Here is a 7,629-nt window from a genome sequence, read left to right as displayed (position 1 = left end):
GAATAATAACATTGTAATTCTACACCACCGAAAGCATAATAAGGCGCTTAGATCAGAATTTTTGAAAATTAAAGGTGTCTATTTAATTCCTGCATGTCTGTACACACACACACACACACACACACACAACAACACACACAACAACACACACACACACACACACACACACACACACACACATATATATATATATATATTATATATCATTCTTGTATTTTTTCTAACAACTCTTGTAGCACTCACCTATTATGCTTAAGTCTATAAATTCCATTCTCTACACTGATACCAGTTGTTTGCCTGTTTATTCTTCCTTTCTACTCTATATGTTTTTGCTCAATGATAAACCACTTATAGCCACTCATTTTTTTGCTAGGTACAACACCACTTTGTTTTAATCACCGTTCAAGTTGAAGTTTAAGGTGGTTAGTCAACTTGAACATTTATCATATATAAATACTACATGATGTCATTAGACTCAATTTTCTCTGACTTTACTATACACACGCACACACACACACACACACACACACACACACACACACACACATAAAGAACCAAAATATTTGATGTGTCCTATATTTCAGTATTTAAAATATCAGGCCTTGGTTTCACGGAGTAGTCGTTGATATGTCTTGTGGGTCGTGGGACAATGAACAAGGACCTTATTTGTTACATTATTATTGTGGCTTAGTGGTTAGGGAATTCACCCCATGATCGTAAGGTCGTGAGTTCAATTCCCGGCGGCGCGTTGTGTCCTTGAGCAAGACACTTTATTTTACGTTGCTCCAGTTCACTCAGCTGGCAAAAATGAGTAGCACCTGTATTTCAAAGGGCCAGCCCTGTCACATTCTGTGTCACGCTGAATTTCCCCGAGAACTACGTTAAGGGCACACGTGTCTGTGGAGTGCTCAGCCACTTACACGTTAATTTCACGAGCAAGCTGTTCCCTTGATCGTATCAGGTGGGACCCTCGTCGTCGCAACCGACGGAGTGCTCCTTTTTCATTGTTGCTGGTGACGGTGATGATGACGATGGGAGTGGGGGTGTTAGGATAGAAATGATAGTTGTAGCCGTTGGTACTGAATGTGGTAGGGGTAATGGTGGGGTCTGTAATGGCGGTGGAAGTGTTGACGATAATGTTGCTGGTAGCGGTGGTAGTGTTGTTGTTGTTGGTGATGTTGGTGGCGGTTCTGGTAGTTATGAAGCTGGTGGTGATGATTATGGGGTGATGGTTGTTTGTTGAAGATGACAGCCATGATATTGATGTGGTAACCGATAGTACTGGTGGTAGGAAGTGGTGTGTCGATCTTGTTGGTGATGATGGTTATTGGTGTTGTTCGTGCTATTGTTGATGTTATTGTTGGTGTCGGTGGTAGTTCTATTGTTGTCAATGGAGCGTTCGGCTGCTACTGTTGCTGCTGCTACTGTCTTATGTGCAACCGATGTAGACATCTAGTAAATATTAATCGTATTTGGAGTGATGACTAGTGATGGTGGCGTTATGCTTCAATTGTAGGTGCAGTAAATGAGAATAAAAATTATATAAAATATGAAATCTTGTTTGACAATCACAACATTACAATAACGAAAGAGGAAGATTTCAACTTGTATTACGAAATACAATATTCCTCAACAGAATAACGGCACTAGTATCTACAGAACAATTAATATATTTAAGAAGCAGAGTACCCATAACCTTCGTCTTAATCCTCTTCGAATAACGTAAATGATTCAGAAAAAGAGTTTGATTGAAAAGGTGATGGCAATACAACGTCGGTCGATCGATGTTCAAGTCCTGAGGGAAGAACTACAGCTAAGGTGAAGAATGAAAGTAAACTGGCATGTCTACATACAAGAATACTCACGGTCACGTATGCCACAATTTCTACAACAACTAAAACAAAACTCAGTCTTTTCCGACTCACTGTTGCTTGCTAGAAAAACAAGAAGTTTTTGAAGTGGAAAGGCATGAAAGACTAAATTACTGAATAAGAAGACAGCGTCCTCTTATAGAGTACATATATCGGCTGCCCTGGTGCCAACCGAGACGGAGTAACACCAGGGTTGTATATAAGATATTAGAAAGCGTGCCGCATAACACGTCAGCATTTCCGTCCCTATTGCTACCAGCCACTCGAAATTGCAACTTTTACGAGACACCCATGGTGACATAACTCCGAGTAACTTTCTATTTTATATCTCTGTGTTAACTCAATTTATAGCTTATTAATGTTTATCTTGTATAATTATGACTCGACTGCGGCTTAATTAAAGCAAGGCCACCTGTTGAGTGAACCTGGGTATCTGCATTTAGGTAAAAGAACCATAATCAATTTCTTGTGTAAGAAATATCCCAGCCTTTCTGCTGAGATTCAAAGAAACATATTTTGCTTTGGCTGAACAAAATTTAATCTGAATGTGAAGGAAACTCGATAGAAGAATTAAATACTGACATTTATTTCGTTTTTTATGAGATTCTCTCCGTATCTGTTTGAATGAATAGATTGGAGGCGGAATTTGGAGGGAAAGGGAGTACATTTAGAGATAAGGACAGTGTTTTAGAGCCTTATAGCATATCCGTCGTATAGAACGTTATTATCAGACAGGGCACTGAACTTGATGAGTGAACGTTCATAATTTCATTTGGACCATATTGCTGTATATTTGGAACATATTGCTGTACGATATGTCAATTGTACGTGTTGTAAAACCTCGGGGTTCATTTCACGTACTAAACACACTCATGTTAGGACTCTACATAAGTAATACAGTGAGTGAAATAACCTTCGATTTACTAATATTATCCAAGCAGTTAGTAGACAAAACTAACCTCTTCGGTGTTTACCATCTAAAAACAGTTATCAAGGCAGGTAAATCTGATGAATGTTTTTAACTCTGCATTACATATATCAGACTCTATCATATTATTTTATGATTAACTTGACGCAGTCATTAGGATGCGGCCATACTTAGATAACATCTTGAAGGTTTTAGTCGATCAAATCAATCGAAATACATATTTTAAATCTGGTATTCATTCTATTGTTTGCTTTATGGCAAACCGCTAGAGTATTTAGAAAGCAGAACGCTCGCCCGATATATATTCCCACCTGTTTTATCTTTGCTATTTATAGAATATGCTTTGCTTATGAGTTCTAACAAGATCGAAAACTATCTTTACTTTCTTTTATCGGATAGTTGTTTCAAAAAGACCCACAAATATCTGCATCACCTAAATTTCCCAATACTTTCAAGACTCGACATTACTGAAGTTACCTCTAATTTACAAAATAAATAAATGAATAAATAAAATAAATATAAAACGCCTGTTGATGGAATTTTCCTTTTCCGAAAGTTTTCCTGTCATTATATCAACCAACCCATATGCTACGCAATTATGCTGAATATGAATATGAACAGTAAAATTGAAGGGAAATACTTAAGAGAAGCTTTCTGCATACTAAATATAGGAACCATTTGCAGACTTATAATATGTGCTGATTTCCGTTAGAGGCCTTTCCACAAACAATTTCGCCGTATAACATTTGCTTATGGATCAGCCGATCATTCATTCGAACAAGCTTTCCAGTCCAACGTAAATGGCGTCTGTGCACTGTGAGCTTGGCAGACAGGATTCTCATCAGACAAGTCCATATGACTGACTGTAGCGTATCCACATGTTTCAGCAGCACATTTAAAGATATGACCTCGAAACTCCCACCAAGTTTTAATATCTTCGAAGCTGAATAAATGATTCTGAAGTTCCTTCCTTCCAGTAGGATCATATATCTTACAGACATTCAAGGGCCGAGGAGTCTTAACCGCCCTCATTTCTTTTGTAAACTAGTTACTACCTGCAACTTTGCTCGCATCAAGCAGTGGTCTGTCTAATACTCTTATCCATAAAAGGACTCGACATTACAACCGACATAGATACCACACTTGCAATGATAACATAATCCACCAAGTGCTAAACCTTGGACTTCGAGTGCGTCCATGCGTCACTATTGTGACCACTTTCGTGCGCAAATTGAATGCTTGTAATGTAAAGACCACATTCATTACAAAGCTCTATGAACATGAGACCATTGTTATTCACCTTCCCTACACCGAAACGTCCAACGTAGTTCCATGTTTTTCAATCTGTACCAAACATGTCATTGAAATCCTCCAGTAGAATGACTTCGACTGCCTTTAAGGATCTTCCTTAGTACAGCTCTCAGCTGCGCATAGAAAATTGTTTTATCCTCATCAAAACTGGTCAGAGTAAGAGTACAGACACCTATTAGATTAGCGAATTGCCCATCTCTCAAGTGCATAGAAACCAAACAGGCATTTATAGGGAGAAGATGCTCCACCAGCTTCTTGATGATTTCAAATCGAACTGCAAAACCAATGTCAGCCTCTCTGACCTACTCCGCCTTAAGCTGACCATCATCTTCCAAACGCGTCTCTGGAAGATCAGCTATATCTATGTTATATCAGTTCAGTTCATGTACAGCTGGTGCAGTACGTATTTTAGGCATAAATTCACTCTTGTTATCTAAACAAATTGCGCTCACGTCAACTTGAGATACTAATATTCCATCCAATTTCAGAAAATATTGCCTTTTCTCAGCGCATCCATTAATTGCACTAAATTGACCAGATAGAAAAAGTCTTGATTATTTTTAGTTGACCTACAAGCATATAAACATACATATTCAAATCTGAAATTAAGTAGTTCGGTACTCAAGGTTCATGTTTCCATTTCGACGAGAAATGTTTAAAGACTACCCACTACAGCTTGATAAATATCATTCAACTGAATATGCCGCATTCAACGCTTTGTTTCGAAAAACATGAGGCACTATTTGTTCGTGATATGTCTAACTATCTATCTATCTATCTATCTATCTATCTATCTATCTATCTATCTATCTATCTATCTATCTATCTATCTATCTATCTATCTATCTATCTATCTATCTATCTATCTATCTATCTATCTTATCTATCTATCTATCTATCTATCTATCTATCTATCTATCTATCTATCTATCTATCTATCTATCTAGCTAGCTAGCTAGCTATCTATCTATCTATCTATCTATCTATCTATCTATTTATCTATCTATCTATCTATCTATCTATCTATCTATCTATCTATCTATCTATCTTATCTATCTATCTATCTATCTATCTATCTATCTATCTATCTATCTATCTATCTATCTATCTATCTAGCTAGCTAGCTAGCTAGCTAGCTAGCTATCGATCTATCTATCTATCTATCTGTCTGTCTCTCTATATATTTATATATATATATGCATATATACAAATCTGTATGTTTATATATATATATATGTGTGTATGTGTGTGTATATATATATATGTATATATAATGTATGTGTGAGTATATGTATATATATATATATATATATATATATATATATATATATATATATATATATATATATATACTTTTTTGTGTACTATGGATGATGTGTTTGTACGTGTATGGACCTGTATGTCTTTATTTCCATATGCGTACTTGTGTCAATATGCATATGTGGATAAGAGTTGAAAGTTTGCTTTGCAGTGATGAAATCAAAACCATTTTACGACTGTTGTAAAAATAAGAACATCAAAAAGTGTTTTTATGAGGAAATTTTCCCAGCTGTTTTTGAACATGTTGTTTGAATTTTAACCAGACTCGTGTAGTTGTTGCAAAAACTGCTTCTCTTGTTTCTCTTGTTGTTTTTGATTTTGATGTTGTTTTTGGTTGTTCTTTTCTTTTTTTCTTTTTTTCGTTAATTCTCTTGGCAATATGTTGGCAGCTGGTGCCATTATGAAATTTATGACAATAAGCAACGAGAAATTCTTCCTTACCTACAAGTAAAATAAAGATGGATTTATTTATTTCTCCGTTGAAATGTAACTTAATGTTTGTACAATAATATTAAAAATAAAATACATCATATAAGTGGCTATGAGTATTTCTCCTTCGTTTATCGGAGAGGGCATTCATGTGGAAGTACATCATTTACATTTTCATCGTCTTAGAAGATTCTCCGCATGAGGACAACTTTGGTTTGGTTCGGCTATCAAAATACTTTAAGTGTTATTTATCAGAATCGCCATCAATATGTCTGTCAACTGAAACGCCGATAACTATTGATTTTATGAAACGTCTTTCATGATATTCCATTTAGATTTCGCCAACAAACTGAACAACTAATTCGAGACATATTAGTCTGTCACCTAGATTTGAAACCGGTCATTATCAAGAAGGAATCTTGCTGTATGCTAGTGACCTAGTAACCAAAGAATTTTATACCAACTCGGTGATCTAGCTTCTTTAAAATGCGATACTAAATCTGCCACCTTTCGTAAATAACCGTAATGTTGAATGTGATACCAAAATGTAATGTTATACCAAAATTTAGCTTGGAACTCTTAATAAACCGTATGTGCTAATTTTATTATATCTAAGTCTAAGCTCTAGGAGTGAAATAAACTAGGTAGTAAATTACCCTTCATTAATGAGGTTCTATTGTTAACATACAGCATTACCACACTGTTTTTAACCTGCAACATAACCACACTGCAATGCAATAACACCCACAACTTAAATACGTTCTAACTTAGTAAACATACTACACTGTAAAATATTTCAGAATATTGTTGACGCCACAATTAACTTACAATATAAATTATGCAGTCTACAGAGAAAGCAAGTGACATTACAGTTAGCCAACATATAAATTATACCACAATTAATTCACAATATAAATTACACTACAGATTAACTGGCAATATAAATGAAACTACAATTAACTCACAGCATAAACTTCATCAATCAAACACTGGTAGCTCAAGATTAGATATGCAACAAAAGACACACCTTCTCTCTCTCTCTCTCTCTCTCTCTCTTAACTATCTCCCCTTCCATCGCTCCAGGTCAACAGCCAATCACGTATTTTCCGCCATCTTCTTCCCACTCTATTATCCTATATTGTTCAACTACTCACTTTTTCCCGCATGTCGGTAATCGTTAAATGTAGGCTGTCTTAGCGTCACCAAACAGCTACATTTCGATCTTTTACCTCACTTAGTGAATGAAAAGCAGACCCCATGATATTTTCAAACCCTCCGAGACAAGAATAATATAAGTTGAAAGATATCTTCAGACCAAGCATTCAGTATGAATGCGCACAACAGAGAGCTAAAGCTACCCAAACGTAAACAATTGACAGATGAAGTATTGCAATCTTTTCATCAATCAATTTCTTTCCTAATACTCTCATTAGTTCAACATTTGATGTACGAGACATCAAGCATCTTTCTATAGCATTTTATATGACAGCTCCGTGATCTTCTCGCAGATAACTTTCTTCATTAACACGCATAGATCGCGAATGAAATTACAATCGAACTTAAAAGGTTATCATTTGTCCTCATTGTCGCTTTTATTTTCTGAAAGAAAAACGGAACTAAACTATAATTTATATATATGTAATTATACCAAAAAAAAAAAAAAAAATTATCTGGCTTATACCTGTTTGGCAAGAGACTCTATTTTGAACAGTTCTGAAAATGGAAAATTATGTCATGGAAGTATCGTTTTTAGCTATTTAAAACACGTAA

The sequence above is a fragment of the Octopus sinensis genome, linkage group LG20 (assembly GCF_006345805.1).
Source record: "Octopus sinensis linkage group LG20, ASM634580v1, whole genome shotgun sequence".
Lineage (NCBI taxonomy): Eukaryota > Metazoa > Mollusca > Cephalopoda > Octopoda > Octopodidae > Octopus > Octopus sinensis.
Note: the sequence above shows the minus strand (reverse complement) of the source record.